The sequence below is a fragment of the Pleurodeles waltl genome, chromosome 10, assembly GCF_031143425.1.
Source record: "Pleurodeles waltl isolate 20211129_DDA chromosome 10, aPleWal1.hap1.20221129, whole genome shotgun sequence".
NCBI lineage: Eukaryota > Metazoa > Chordata > Amphibia > Caudata > Salamandridae > Pleurodeles > Pleurodeles waltl.
This window is the reverse complement of record NC_090449.1, coordinates 845,829,673-845,846,111: the sequence shown is the minus strand read 5'-3', so window position 1 is coordinate 845,846,111 and position 16,439 is coordinate 845,829,673.

Here is a 16,439-nt window from a genome sequence, read left to right as displayed (position 1 = left end):
CTTCATTTAAGTTTAGAAGAAGTCAGGATGTGTATATATGGAAAACAGGATCCTGGAGATTAGCTGGAGGTACACTTCCGGGTTGTAGGCAGGAAATATGGGAGGGAGTTGCTATATAAACTTTGTGAATCCTCTCTAAAGGCCTAACACACTCATACTCTTGTTGAGTTCCATGGGTACAATTATTGGGGGGAACTTTACACTCATGTAAAGGTTGGGCCAACAATTTCTCTTAGCGATTCAACTATTTACCAAGATGAGTGTAACCTCCCGAGTTATAGTCATATTCTGTAAATCATTTGCAATAAAAATTGAAATCTTCACACAGTTTTTTTTCAAAAGTTAATGGTTTTATTTCCATTTTATTTCTCATTAAAAAAAGATGCCTTATATCAGTGTTACATGGATTGTTACAACTGAAAGGATTGGTCTTGAAGTGCCTTCACAAATCCCACTCTTTTGTAACACAGGTTTGGGTTCAGGTAGCCAACACATGTTTTACCCTACGGGGCATGCGAGCTGATTAATCATGTGAATAGGAGTCAAACTCAGAATAAAAACGCATTCTGGATTGTATAGCGGCGGTCTTTTTCATTGATGGCATCGACAATCCACCATACCTTTATTCAAAGCTCCTGAGGCCCTTTATGAATGATTTTGCAGAGTATTTCTTAGAATCCTCAAGCTGATGCCAAAATAAGAGCTTAGTCAGCTGGATGTCTAAATACTGATATTTAGGCATCAACCTAAGCATTATAGGGTCCTTCATGCCAGCTAAACTGTCCTCTTAAGTATCCATGTTATATTTGAATCTTTGGTAGATTGACCACTAAAGGTCTTCCTATGAGTGCCCCAGATTTGGTGGCAGGAAGTTATTCTTTACCAGCAAATATGAATCTGCAGGTCCGAATATGAATAGCAGAGACTAGAAGAGGGATCCTGAGATTCCACTGAGAAATTAGAAATAACAGAGGAAATCAGGAATACCCCGCCCATTTCCACTGACTATTCTTGATCCTTCCTTTACCCATTACTGGTTCCACTGGAAACTTGTAATCAGGGCCTTAGTGTAATCAAACCACTAAATAGATACTAAGGACAGAAGAATGCATGCAACATTATTTATTCTACTAAGATTGTCTTACTACACCCAACTTAGTAAATCAATGCATACGGAGCCAATTTTATTCTTACAGAGCCAATTTTATATTAATACAGAACTTGCTAATAATACAACTCCATTGAGCATATTTTTTTCAAGTTGGAAACTCTCTTTATTTAGGAAGCAAGAATGATACATGACTTAAACACAGACAATCTCTGTGCCAAGAAACAAAGGATCGCCAAAACAATAAACAAAGCATGACCAAAACAAAGAAAACCACCAGTGATGGCAGAACAATGTGAAGGCAAGAGACTCGTAGGACAGGTAGGGGTCCAGCCAGCAGGATGCCTCCTCACTGCGAGAGGAGGTATGAGATCTGGTGCAACCCAGGAAGGACCTGTCAGATCCAGGAAATACCATGGAATAGGTGTGGTTGGCAGGGGAAGGGAAGAGGGGGGCAGGGATGGGTGAGTGGGTAGAGGTATACAACCTTGCCCAAGTAGGGACCACACACCTAATCAGGGTAAGTCTCAACTCAATCCAAATTATCCTGAGCTCACCCGCTGGTAGCTTGGCACAGAGCAAGCAGGCTTAACCTAGAAGGCAATGTGTGAAGTATTTGTGTAATAATTCATACAATAACACAGTGAAAACACCATAAAAAAGTACTCTACACCAGTTTAGGAAAATAGATAATATTTATCTGAATAAAATAAGACCAAAACAACAAAAATTCAATATGCACAAGTCAAAATATCACTTTTGAAAGGTTTAAATGAGTCTGTATCCTAAAGAATCAGTGGTTGTATCCTTGTAACACACAGTACCTAGGATGCTTCAAAAATAATAACACACGGGGTTGCAGAGGAGGAGATGTGTAAAAAAATAAGGTGCTGCATCAGATGTCCGGGTCCGGCACAGAGGATGTGTCATTTCTTTCCACACTGCAAGGTGATGCACCAATTTACAGGAGTGTAGCCTTGGTTCTGAGGAGATGCATTGAAAAATAAGGTGCTGCATTGGATTTTCCAGCGTGGCACAGTTGATGCATCGTTTCTTTCCGCGCTGCAAGGGGATGCATCAATTTACAGGAGTGTAGCTTTGGTTTCGAGGAGATGCATTGAAAAATAAGGTGCTGCATCAGATTGTCTGGCGTGGCACAGTTGACGCATCATTCCTTTCCATGCTGCAAGGGGATGCATAGCTTTCGAGGAGCGCAGCCTTTGTTCCTCATTACGATGAGGGGATATTTTGACGCCCAGGGACATTGCATTGAAAATCCTTGATGCGCTGGTAAGAAGGAGCAGGCGCTGTGTTGATCCGGTAGGCGATGCAGTGATTTGTCATCTGCAAGGCTGGCGCAACGTCAGTTTCTGCAGGCACTGACACACTGGGATTTTCTTCTGTTTGGTGAAGTCTTCTGGCCCTGAGACTTCAGAACAGGAGGCAAGCTCAATCCTAGCCTGCCTTGTGGGGAAGGCAGAGTACTTCCAAAAGAGTCAGGCATCAGCAGGCAGCAGGGCAGCAAGCAGGCTAGTAGTCCTTTTCAGCAAAGCAGTCCAGAGGAGTCATTTGGCAGCCAAGCAGTCCCTCTAACAAAGTCCAGGTGTAGGTCCAAAAGTGTCTCATTTTGGAGGGTCACAGATGCAGTATATATACACCCCAAAATGCCTTTGAAGTGGGGAAAACGTACAAAGAATGGATTTGAAGTGCAGAAGTTCCCCTCCACCCTTCCTGCCTAGGGAGACTCATTCAGTATGCAGATGAATGCAGTTCTAATGCTGGCCTATATGAGGAGCAGGCCTCACAGTAGTGAGAAACGAATTGTTGAGTTTTCACTACTAGGACATGTAAAACACATAACTACATATACATGTCCTGCATTTAACTACCTAGCTCCCTGCCCTATGGGTTACCTAGGGCCTACCTTAGGGGTGACTTATATGTTAAAAAAGGGGCATTTAAGGCTTGGCAAGTAGATTTAAATGCCAAGTCGAAGTGGCAGTGAAACAGCACACACAGTCCTTACAGTAGCAGACCTGAGACCTTGTTAAGGGGCTACTTATGTGGGTAGCACCATCAGTACTGCTGGCCCACTAGTAGCATTTAATTTACAGGCCTTGGGCACCTCTAGTGCACTTTACTAGGGACTTACAGGTAAATTAAATATGCCCATTGGATAGGAGTGAATGTTACTGTGGTTAGGAAAGGGAGAGAGCACAAGTACGTTAGCACTAATCAGCAGTACTAACGTGTGCAAAGTCCTAAAACCAATAAAATCTGGGTCAGAAAAATGGAAGGAGGCAGGCAAAACGCTGGGGGATAACTACCCTATGGTTTTCAGGTGTAACATGTGTTCTCCCCAGCTGAAAGTGGGGAGAGCTACCCAACCCCTTGAGAGATCTCATCACTAAGGCAGAAGAATCTGGAGAGACCATCAGCATTGGTGTGGTCAGTTCCCGGGAGATGCTCCACCTTAAAGTCCATTCCCTGTAGGGAGATGGACCACTTCAAGAGTTTAGGATTTTCACCCCTCATCTGCATGAGCCATCGGAGTGGCCTGTGGTCTGTCTGAGCCCAGAAGTGAGTCCCAAACAGGTATGGTATCAGCTTCTTCAGTGCCCAGACCACAGCAAATGCTTATCTTTCAACGGCACGCCACCTCTCCTCCAGAGGAAGTAACCTCCTGGTAATGAAAGCTACCGGTTGGTCTGGGCCCTCCTCATTCAGCTGTGCTAAGGCTGCCCCTATGCCATGCTCTGAAGTGTTTGTCTGCACTAGGAATTTCTTGCAGTAATCAGGGGCCCTGAGCACAGGCGCTGTGCACATGGCTTCTTTGAGGGAATCAATGGCTTTCTGGAAAGCCTCAGTCCAGTTCACCAATTTGAGCTGCTTCGTAGAAGTTAGCTCAGTTAATGGGGGCAACAATGATGCTGTATCCCTTAACAAATCTTCTGTAGTAGCCAGTGAGGGCCAGAAAGGCTCTCACTTCAGTTTGACATCAGATTGTTTCAATCTTGGCCTGGAGGAGATGCACCTTGCCACCACCTACCAGGTGCCCCAAATACACCACAGAACCCTGCCCAATCTGGCACCTACTAGCCTTGATTTTCAGCCCTGCCTTTTGCAAGGCCTGGAGCACCTCTTGGAGGTGACGCAGGTGTTCCTCCCAGTTGGCACTGTAGATGGCAATTTTGTTCAAGTAGGAGCCAAGACCCTGTTAACCAACCGTTGGAAGGTAGTAGGGGCATTCTTCAAGCCAAAGGGCATAACACCAAATTTTTTATGTCCTCTCTTTTGCATCCTCAGTCAAGGCTATCTGCCAGTACCCTGATGTCAAGTCAAAGATACTGAGGAATTTTGCAGTGCCTAGCCTGCCAATAAGCTCATCAGCTCTTGGGATGGGGTGTGCATCTGTCTTGGTGATGGAATTGAGGCCTCTGTAGACCACACAGAACCAAAGTTCTGGTTTGGCACCCATCGGGCAGCCTTTGGTACCAAAACCACTGGGCTGGACCAGGGACTGTTAGAGGTTTCAGTTACCCCTACAAGCTACCGTCTTGGCAACTTCCTCCTTGATCCTGTCTGACAACCTGTACATTTTGGGGGTGATTCTCACCCTGGCGGGCGGCGGAGGCCGCCCGCCAGAGTTCCCCCCTCCAAAATACCGCTCCGCGGTCGCAAGACCGCTGAGGGTATTTTGGGTTTTGCACTGGGCTGGCGGGCGACCGCCAAAAGGCCGCCCGCCAGCCCAGTGCAAAACGGCCTTCCCACTAGGACGCCAGCTCAGAATTGAGCCGGCGGAGTGGGAAGGTGCGACGGGTGCAGTGGCACCCGTCGCGTATTTCAGTGTCTGCATAGCAGACACTGAAATACAAAGTGGGGCCCTCTTACGGGGGCCCCTGCAGTGCCCATGCCATTGGCATGGGCACTACAGGGGCCCCCAGGGGCCCAGCGGCACCCCCTACCGCCATCCTGTTCCTGGCGGGAGACCCGCCAGGAACAGGATGGCGGTAGGGGGTGTCAGAATCCCCATGGCGGCGGAGCGCGCTCCGCCGCCATGGAGGATTCACAAGGGCAGCGGAAAAACGGCGGGAGACCGCTGGTTTTCCGCATCTGACCGCGGCCGAACCGCCGCGGTCAGAATGCCCTGTGGGGCACCGCCGGCCTGTCGGCGGTGCTCCCGCCGACCCTGGCCCCGGCGGTCTCTGACCGCCGGGGTCAGAATGACCCCCTTTGTCCTTTACATGGGGACTGTCTCATGTGTCAATGTCCGGGGCACACAGATGTGTGAGTCCATGGGTGAGGGAAAACAGGGAGGAAAACTGCCTCAGTGACTGGTAACAGTCACCTTGGTGCTCTAGGGTCAGGGAGTCAGAGAGGTTGACACCCTCCAATGACCCATCATTCTCCTGTGCAGAGAGGAGGTCAGGGAGAGATTCACTCTCCTACTCCACACCCTCATCTGTCGTAAGGAGCATGCTCACTTTGGACCTCTCAAAGTGAGGCTTGAGTTGGTTCACATGGAGCACCCTTAAAGGGATTCTAGGGGTCTGGATGCCCACTAAGTAAGTGGCCTCCCCCTTATGTTCCTTTATTTCGTATGGGCCAGTCCACTGGTCCTGGAGATCTCTGGGCTCTACTGGCTCCTTGACCCATACTTTGTTGCCATGTTGAAACGCCACTAGAGTGGCCTTCTGGTCATACCAGCATTTCATTACCTCTTGACTTGTCTCAAGGTTGCTCTTGGCCTTTTTTCAGAAGTGGTGCATCTGGTTTTAGAGGTTCAACATGTAGCTGAGCACATCCTAAGGGGGTTTCCTGGAAGCTTTCTCGCACCCCTCATTGACAAAACTTAGAGGTCCCCTAACAGGGTAGCCACAAAGGAGCTCAAAGGGGCTGAATCCTACTTCGATCTGTGGCACCTCTCTGTAAGCCAAGAGAAGGCATTACAAGGGGACTTCGCACTTACACCTCATGGCCTTAGGTAGGTCTGCAATCATGCCCTTCAAGGTCTTGTTGAACCTTTCAACTACACCATCGGATTGAAGGTGATTGGGTGTGGTGAACTTGTGCGTTACCCCACATGCTTCCCACACATGTATGCAGACATGAAATAAGTGCCTCTGTCAGACACTATCTCTTTGGGGAACCCCACACAGGTAAAAATCCCCATCAAAGTTCTGGTAACCCATCCTCAGAGGGATTGCCTCGGAGTAGCGTGTGGCATGGTACACCAAGACAAGGATTTACCTGTTGCCTAGGGCTGTCTTGGGGTCCAATGACATTGATGCCCACCCTTTCAGAGGGGGTGCCAACAATGGGAAGTGGGATCAGGACAGCTTTAGCTTTTTCCCTGACTTCCCACTGGCCTGACAGGTCTATCAATCAATCAATCAGTAATTTGTTAAGCGCGCTACTCACCCGGAAGGGTCTCAAGGCGCTGGGGAGGGTTGGGGTGGGGTGGTGCTTCTGTTTGAAGAGCCCGGTCTTGTGATGCTTCCTGAAGGTCGGGAGGTCCTGGGTCAGGCGTAGGTTGATGGGGAGAGAGTTCCAGGTTTTGGCGGCAAGGTGGGAGAAGGATCTGCTGCCGGTTGTGGTCCGGTGGATGCGGGGGACGGTTGCGAGAGCAAAGTTGGCGGGCGGAGCTGGCGTGTTGGGATGTGGAAGTTGAGACGCTCGTTGAGGTAGGCAGGTCTGGCGTTGTGGAGAGCTTTGTGAGTGTGGATCAGGAGTTAGAAGACAATGCTTTTGTTGACGGGTAGCTAGTGGAGGTCTCTGAGGTGAGCTGAGATGTGTTTGTGGCGAGGGAGGATGAGGATGAGTCATGCTGAGGCGTTCTGGATGCGCTGGAGTTTCCTCTGGAGCTTGGCCATTGTTCCCACATAGAGGGAGTTGCCATAGTCCAGTCTGTTGCTGATGAGGGCGTGGGTGACAGTTCTTCCGGTTTTAACGGGGATCGATCAAGAGCGATGAGTCCAGTGTGAAGCCAAGGTTGCGTGCGTGGGTGGTGGGCGTTGGGGCATACCCCAGAGTATTAGGCTACCAAGAGTCGTCCCAGGAGTCATCCCATGCTGATCAGTCAGAGTCAAAGATGATGATCTCGGTCTTCTCCGAGTTCAGTTTGAGGCGGCTTGCTTCCATCCAGTTGGCGATGGCGTGAAGTCCAGTGTGGAGGTTGGTCTTAGCGGTTGCAGAGTCCTTCATGAAGGAGAGGATGAGCTGAGTGTCGTCTGCGTAGGAGATGATGTTGGGGCCGTGGGATCGGATGATGTTGGCGAGCGGTGCCATGTAGACATTGAAGAGGGTGAGGCTGAGTGAGGATCCCTGGCGGACTCTGCAGATGGTCTTGTTGGCTATAGACAGGAACGGGGGAGGCGGACTGTTTGGGTTCTTCCAGATAGGAAGGATGTCAGCCAATCCAGGGCTCTGTGGCAGATACCGGTGTCGTGGAGGCGTGTGCGAAGGGTGTGGTGACAGACGGTGTCGAAGGCTGCGGAAAGGTCCAGGAGGATGAGGGCAACGGTTTCACCTTTGTCGAGCCTGCTTCTGATATCGTCGGTGCAAGCAATAAGGGTGGTCTCGGTGCTGTGGTTCTTGCGGAAGCCAGACTGGGAGATGTTGAGTATGCTGTTGTCCTCCAAGAAGCCACATAGTTGGATGTTGACTATCTTCTCAATGACCTTCGCAGGGAAGGGGGGTAGGGAGATGGGCCGGTAGTTTTTGAGGTCTTCGGGGTCGGCTTTGGGCTTTTTGAGCAGGGCTTTGACTTCGGCGTATTTCCAGCTCTCCGGGAAGATGGCAGTCTCGAAGTAGCTGTTGATGATGGTCCGGAGCTGGGAAGCAATGATTTGGCTGGCTTTATTGGAGACGTGGTGAGGGCAGGGGTCGGCGGGTGATTCGGAGTGGATTGTGCTCATGGTCTTGGTGGTTTCCTCATCGTTGGTGGGGGTCCAGGCACTCAGAATGTTGGTGTGGATGGTGCTTTGGCTTCAACCTTGGCATTGGTCGTGGTGGGGGACCGCGGTGCGAAGCTGTCGTGGATGTCTGGGATCTTGCGGTCAAAAAAGCTGGTAAGGGAGTTGCAGAGGTCTTGCGAGTGTGGGGGGTTGGCAGAGGAGGACTTGGGGTTGGTGAGTTCCTTGATGATGCTGAAGAGCTCCTTGCTGTTGTGTGCGTTATTGTCAATTTGTTCTTTGTAGAAGGATCTTTTGGTGTTCCGGATGAGCTGGTAATGTTTGTGGATGGCGGATTTGAGGGCAGCATGGTTACTTTCTGTTTGTTTTAGGCCCCAGATCTTCGCGGCTTTCCAGCATTCCTGTTTGGAGGCCTGAAGGTCTGCGGCGAGCCAGGGAGCTTTTTTGTTGATGTGGGTGTTGGTGGTTTTCCTGAGTGGAGCGAGGGTGCTGGTGCTGTCGTTGAGCCATTGTTTGAGGTTGAGGGTGGCAGTGTTGGGGTCGCTGGTGTTGGGTGGTAGGACGTGGGCGACGATGGAGATCAATTGGTCCTTGGAGATCTTGTTCCACTTGCAGTGAGGGATCCGATGCTGTTTGTGGTGGGTGGTGAGTTTCTGGAAGGAAAAATGAACACAGCGGTGGTCGGTCCAGTGGAGTTTGGTGGTGTGAGTGAAGGTGACGTGGCTGCTGGAGGAGAAGATGGCGTCAAGTATGTGGCCGGCTGAGTGGGTGGACGTGGTGACAAGTTGCTTGAGGCCGAGGTTGGCGAGGTTGCCCAGTAGGGCTGAGGAGTTGCTGTCGCTGGTGTTCTCCAGGTGAAAATTCAGGTTGCCGTGGAGCATGTAGTTCTTGGAGGCGAGGGCGTGGGAGCTGATTGTGTCGGCGATGGCGTCGCAGAATTGTGGGCGGGGTCCCAGGGGTCTGCAGACGAGGGTTCCTCTCAGAGTGGTGTTGGTGTTGACGTATATCTGGAAGTGCAGGTGTTCAGCGGCATCTATGGCGTCGTGGGTGCCAGTTGAGATCCTGATGGAGCTTCTGTGACTATGGCGATTCCTCCTCCTGATGTTAGTGCGGTCTCTTCGGGTGATTTTGCAACCCTCAGGGATGGCTATGGTGATGTCGGCTTCCGATGAGGGGTTAATTCAGGTTTCAGTGAGGAAGGCTATGTCTGGGGAGGTTGATGTGAGTAGGTCCCAGAGTTCGATGGTGTGCTTGTGGACGGAGCGGGTGTTTAGCAGGATGCAGCTGAGGTGGTTGAGGTGGGTGTTGTGGTGCTTGGTGGCTTGAACGCAGGTGAAGTGGCACATTCGGCATGAGAAGGGTCCATGGGTGTGTCTGGGGGAGGTCTGGACGCAGGCGGTGGGGTGGCCGTGGTTGAGCGCGAGAAGTTCTATTGCAGTGTAGCGGTGTCTGGTGGCATGTGAGGTTCAAGGGGCAGGGGGACTGGCGCTGGGTGCGGTCCAGGCTCGGACGGGCACGGACGGGCTTGACTCTGGCGCACCAGAAGCGTGGCACGCAGAGGCCACCATTAAAAAGGGGAGGTGGGAGGGAGGAGCAGCTGGGAGGCGGGAGGCAATGGCAAATGGGGGCACGAGTGGGGCAGGGCCACAGAGGACGCAGCAGCGGGACTGGGGAGAAGGAAGAGAACCGGCGAAGAGGACTTACAAAAACAGAAAAAGGCACTGAAAACGGCACAAAAAAACACTAAGACAAATTACAGGAAACACACACACAATACTTACGGCAACCATTAGACACCAGGGATGAGGCGCAGGCGGATACCTGCGGGTACCTGCGGGTGGTGGAGGGCTTCGAACTTGCGACAGTAGCGATGGTGGGGTCGGGGGCACGGAGGCAGGCTGGTGGAGCTGTTTGGCGTGTCGAGTGATTCCTGGCCTTAAGGCAGGTCAGGGGTCACACTCTGCACCTCGCAGCAGGCGCCATTAAGAAGGGGAGGAGGGAGAGAGGAGCAGCTGGGAGGTGGCAAATCAAATGGGGTGGGAGAGGGGTGGGGACGCAGCAGTGGGACCAGGGAGAAGGAAGAGAACCAGCGAAGAGGTCGGAAACAGAAAAAGGCAATAAACAGAGTCAAAACAGGGAAGGCACAGGACAGAGTCTAACAACAACAGAAAAAGGCACGGAACGGCACAAAAAACACTAAGACAAATTACAGGATACACACACAATACTTACAGCAACCATTAGACACCAGCGATGAGGCGCAGGCGGGTACCTGCGGGTGGTGGAGGGCCTCAAACTTGCGACAGTAGTGAGGGCGGGGTCGGGGGAACAGAGGCAGGCTGGTGGAGCTGCTCAGCGTGTCGAGTGATTCCTGGCCTTAAGGCAGGTCAGGGGTCACACTCGGCACCGTGCAGTCGCCACATTAAGAAGGGGAGGTGGGAGAGAGGAGCAGCTTGGAGGCGGGAGGCGGTGGCAAATGGGGGTGCGGGGGTGGGGACACAGGGGATGCAGCAGCAGGACCTGGGAGAAGGAAGAGAACCAGCGAAGTTTTAGGAAACAGAAAAAGGCAATAAACAGAGTCAAAACAGGGAAGGCACAGGACAGACTCTTACAAAAACAGAAAAAGGCACAGAAAACGGCACAAAAAACACTAAGACAAATTACTTGATACACACACAATACTTACAGCAACCATTAGACACCAGCGATGAGGCGCAGGCGGGTACCTGCGGGTGGTGGAGGGCCTCGAACTTGCGACAGTAGCGAGGGCGGGGGCATGGAGGCAGGCTGGTGGAGCTGCTTGGCGTGTCGAGTGATTCCTGGCCTTAAGGCAGGTCAGGGATCACACTCTGCACCGTGCAGCGGGCACCATTAAGAAGGGGAGGTGGGAGGGAGAAGCAGCTGGGAGGTGGTGGCAAATGGGGGCGCGAGGGGTGCGGGGCTGCAGGGGACGCAGCGGCGGGAGCGGGTAGAAGGAAGAGAACCGGCAAAGAGGTCGGAAACAGTGTGGGACAGGACCTGCAGAATGTATTTGAGGCTTCATTTGTGGCCAATAGAAGAGGGTGACAAGCCTGGTAAAGGCCCTGTCTTGCCCTAAATGTACTGCCAGGGGTATGTTATGAGCCTAACCCAGTAGGAAGGGCCTGGTAACACATGGGAACCACCACCACACGTGCTGCTCCAGTACCCAGAGCCTTAGGCTCACTATATAAGAGATCATTCTCCCAGTGAATCAGATGATCCCCAGAGGTTTCACCTGCTGCATGGACTGAAACCCCACCTCATGCCCTCAAGAGTGAGGCACTCTTTCTGCACTTTTCAGAATTCGTCCCTGGTGGCCCACCCTCAACTTGCCAGCGAGAAAGCTCAGGTAGGTCACCTAGGGCGGCAATGTCATCCTTGGTTGGATCAGGGGGCTCCTCCTCAGGGACCCATCAACCTCCACCGTGGGAACTGCTGGGAGTGTTTTCCTGTGCCCCTTCCCCTCTCCTTGGCAGCTGCCTGGGCCATTCTTCCAGGCTCCAGATGCTCTTGCCTCCCCTCCCGGGCAACCATGGACAGTGTGGTCATACAGACCCACTTAGACAACCCCATAATTTTCAAGTGAGACCTGAGCTCTACCGCCCTTCAGGTAGTGTGTTCTAGTTCATTACCTAACACACAATCTACAGGCATGGCAGGGCTTACAGCAACTTTCAGAGTACCAGAGACCCCCCCAAAGGGAACCAGAGCCACCAATACATGGCTCTCACGATTGTCAGTGACTATGATTTGGTGGAATATATTCAGTAGGACTTGCTCTGCTGACACCAGCTGACTCTTGACAGTTGTCATGCCGGCTCCTGTGTCACGCAGAGCCTCCGCCTATTAATGGTGACCTATTGCCTATAATTGGAAGCATTGGAAGGCAAGTGGGCTTTTGGCAACATATGTGCATGCCCCAGGGACACTAGGGTTACCTCTGTCTATGCCCCCAAAACTATCTGGCACTGCCTCCTCCCCGCAACCTACACTAGCCAAACCAGGTGTCTGCCCACCAGTGGGGGCTGTGCCCTCTTTGGACGTTTGGAGTCGCCCTTAGGGTGACTATACTTGGAGCTCTCTGCACATTGTGGAACCCACCTTCCTGTCTTTTCGATAAAAGAACCCTTTTTTCTTAGGATCAGAGTGGGACTGGTTACCACTACTCCCTTGGGAATTATTTTAGGGGCCTTTAGAGAACTCCTTATTTTCACGTTTTTCTACCCCCTCTTTCTTCTGTTCGGAACCCTGACCACCTTTGTGGGTGTCCTCCCCAGATACCTTTTTAACCACTATGGTGCTATCCCAGACGTCTGCCTCCTCAGCTATCTTCCTGGGATCAATCAGCTTACTGTCAACGAGGTGCTTGCGCAACTCTGTAAAGCAACTACTGAGCATGTGCTCTCTCTGGATTAAATTATGCAACCCAACATAAACACTGGCTTTGCTGCCCCGCACCCAGCTATTCAATACCTTACTGGAGTAATCAATGAAATTTACTGAGGATTGGTTGGGGAACTTTTGACTGTCCCTGAATCTTTGGCAATACTTCTAAAGAGTCAGTCCAAATTTGGAAATCAAAATGGCTTTATGGGAGTGTACTTGGTCTTGTCACCAACCTGTAATGTTAGAAGTGTGTCCCTCCCAAATGTTGCCACATGGTTCCACAGGCCTGCCCCGTGCTCTTCAGGAATCCCTTGTGCCCTCAGTGCAACTTCATAAGCAGAAAACCACTTATCAGTGTTATTTCCCATCACGTAACTGGGCACCAAATCCTTATCTGAAACTTCTTGTCTCCATCAGGGCCTTTACGTACGCTGCCACCATAACTGCCGGAATCTGCTTGCCTGGCCTTGAGTTCCAGCTCCTCTAAACTCAGTTCATGTGATAACAACAGTTTCTTCTCTGCTAGAGCTCTTTCAGCCATTTGAGCTTCATCTTCCCTATCAGCCTACCTTTAAGCTCTCCTCTACCTCTATTTTCAATCCTGCCAACTGCAGCCAAGAACTCTCTCTCCTCTCTCTTTTTCTCTCAGGTCAGGCCATGACTTGAGACTCTGCTCTCTGGTAGCACAAATCCAGGGTTCTCACCCCCAACTGCCGTTGGCTGTTCATCAGAAGAGCCCTTCTCAGGCTCCCCCAAATTATCATTCTCTTCGGTGCGGGACCCTGCGCAGGACCACAGCATGTTTTGAAACTCTCCCTTCTTGGAAACTCCACAGACAGTTACCCCCATCTCTTTTCAGCTGGATAACTGTGTATTCCTCCAGCTTACCAAGCTCAAACTCCCCAGCTCCACCTGTGGACCCAGCCAGAGACATGATGTATAGAATGGATTAAAATGTAAAGCAGGGAAAGCTTGCAAAAGAAAAAAAATCAAAATGGTCTTTAAATGTGGGTAGTTAGTGTACCTGTAGCTATTGTATGGCACTGCACAAACACAAGTCCTATCCCACCACTGCCACTACTGTTAGAATTTGGGTCTCTAGTTGACATAGGTATACACAATTGCCCAAGTGGGGACCACAATGATAGTCAAGGTAAGTCACAACACAATCCATATTATCCTGTGCTCACCCTCTCGTAGCTTGGCACAGAGCAGGCAGGCTTAACTTCGAAGGAAATGTGTAAAGCATTTGTGCAATGACTCATACAGTAACACAGTACAAACACCACAAAAAGTACTCCACACCAGTTTAGGAAAATAGATAATATTTATCTGAATAAAATAAGACCAATACAAAAAACATCCAATATGCACAAGTCAAGATATCACTTTTTATAGGTTTAAATGAGTCTCAATACTTAAGAATCAGTGGTTGTACCCTTGTAACACATAGTACCTGAGATGCACGGGGTCACAAAGGAGGAGATGGGTCGAAAAAAAAGTTGCTGCATTAGATTTCCAGATGCAGCACAGATGGTGCATTTTTCCTTTTCATGCTCCTAGGGGATATGATGATTTACAGGAGCGAAGCCTTGGTTCTGAGGAGATGCGTTGAAAAATAAGGTGCTGCATCAGATTTTTCAGCGCTGCACAGATGATGAGTCGGTTCTTTCCACGCTGCAAGTGGATGTGTCACTTTCCATGAGCTGAGCCTTGGTTCCTCACTGCAATGCGGGGATATTTTGATGCCCAAGGAGAATGCATTTAAAATCCTTGATGTGCTGGTAAGAAGGAGCAGGCACTGCATCGATCCGGTAGGCGATGAAGTGATTTTTCAGCCGCAGTGCAGGTGCTGTGTCGATTTCTGCAGGTGTTGCATCGCTTTTCTGACACGCTGGGATTTTCTTCTCTTGGGTGAAGTCTTTGTGGCCCTGAGACTTCAGAACAGGTGACAAGTTCAACCAAGCCCGTGGAAAGCACTTGTTGGGAAGGCAGAGTCCTTCCAGCAGAGTCAGGGGTCAGCAGGCAGCAGTTCAACAAGCAGAGTAGCAGTTCTTTTTCAGCAATTCCCCTTTCACTCAGTCATGTCTTCCAGGATCTCTGTGGGGAGTTATCAGTTCTTTGTGTGAGGGCAGGCCTTTGGCCTTTGAAGTGTAAGAGGGAGCTCTTCCACCCTTCCTGCCCAGGGAGACCCATTCAGTATGTAGATGAATGCAGATGTTTCACACATAAGCGTATGTGTGAAACAGAATGCAGATGTGACTGAGTGCCCTGTATTTATGGTGATCTGGGTGGAATGCACAAGGGGAGCTGTCAACCAGCACATACCAGAAGTAGATGGGAGATAGACTGTAAGGCACAGATGCCAGTAGCTGCAGAACAATGTCCACTTTCTAAAAGTAGAATAGTAATATTAAATCCAACTTCACCAGTAAGTAGGATGTTCTATTACCATTTTGGCCATACTAAACATGACATGGCTACTCCTTTCAGATCAGAATCTACCACTTAAAAGTATATAAGGTATTTTCTACTGCTGGCCTATGACAGGAGCAGGCCTCACAATAGTGAGAAACAAATTGCTGAGTTTCTCACTACCAGGACATGTAAAACACATAAGTGCATTCTCTGACTTTTACCCACATAGCACCCTGCCCTATGGGTTACCTACGACCTACCTTAGGGGTGACTATATATTGATAAATGAGAGTTTAAGGCTTGGCAAGTAGCTTTAAATGCCAAGTCAAAGTGGCAGTAAAACTGCACACACAGGCCTTGCAATGGCAGGCTTGAGACATGGTTAAGGGGTTACTTATGTGGGTGGCACAATCACTGTAGCATTTAATTTACAGGCCCTGGGCACCTCTAGTGCACTTTACTAGGCACTTACAGGTAAATATGCCAATTAGGTAGGAGCCAATGTTACCATGTGTGAGGGAGAGAGCACATGCATGTCAGCACTGGTCAGCAGAGTCCTAAAACCAGTAAGGCTGTCAGGTCTAACAAGAAGGATATCAATCGCCCCTGGGAGTAATCACAAAGATGAAGATGTGGAGGGAGAAAATGGGGAGGGGGCGGAAGGGGGAACGTAAACTAGAAAGGGCTGTCAGTCCCCAGTTCCGTAATGTATCTATAAGGGGAAGGAGGCGGGACTCAGGAAAGGTGAGTGGTGACACAAGCAAATCTCAGTGGAGCAAAGCTCAAGGGCATACATGGAGAGTGTGAGAGGTAGAGATCCAGTCTGGGCATCAGGTGTAGTCAAAATCAAAGCACCATACCACCCAGGAGAAGGGTATAGAGGAACAAGGGGTGGGGAGTGAAAAGAGTCAAGTGGTGAATGTATTGGGGAGGAGAGCAAGCCAAGGCATTTGCAAGGGGTGAGGGTGTGGCAGCTCGAGGATGCGTAGACCAGCAGAAAACAAAGCACAGCAAACCTAGCAGGGGGACTAGGGGGCCACACAGGGAGGGTGATGATAGTCATGAACCTTGAAGAAAGGGCCCCCAAGTGTTAAAGAAACAATCATAATGGTTAGAAAGTCTGGCAATAATCTGCTCATAAGTTGCCACCTGGAACAACTCACATAACCAGTCCTCCAGAGAAGGGCAGGTGGGTGTCCTCCAAAAGCCTCAGGATGCAGATCTTGGCTGTGGATAGGGCAGAGGTCAGCCCCCCCCTAGATTGCTGGTTCTTGATGGTCGGGCATTGGGCAAAGTCCTGTAGCAGGCCAGTCTCAGCTTTCAGTGCCTCAATGAAGGGCAAAGTCTGCCTAAGGGTGATGGCAGACCAATAGGTCGCCACAGCGGGGTATTCCTAAAGAAGATGAACTATGTGTCCTGCCATGGGGGCACATTTCCAGCATGTGGCAGGCAGAAGAAGAGAAGATCTTCAGAGCCACTGTGGTGAATAATGCCAACGATGCATGACCTTAACGTAACTGAATTTGAGGTGAGCTTTCCTGAGGAATCAATCATGGTCCCACACATGTCACCCTAATCAGTATCTGAGTATT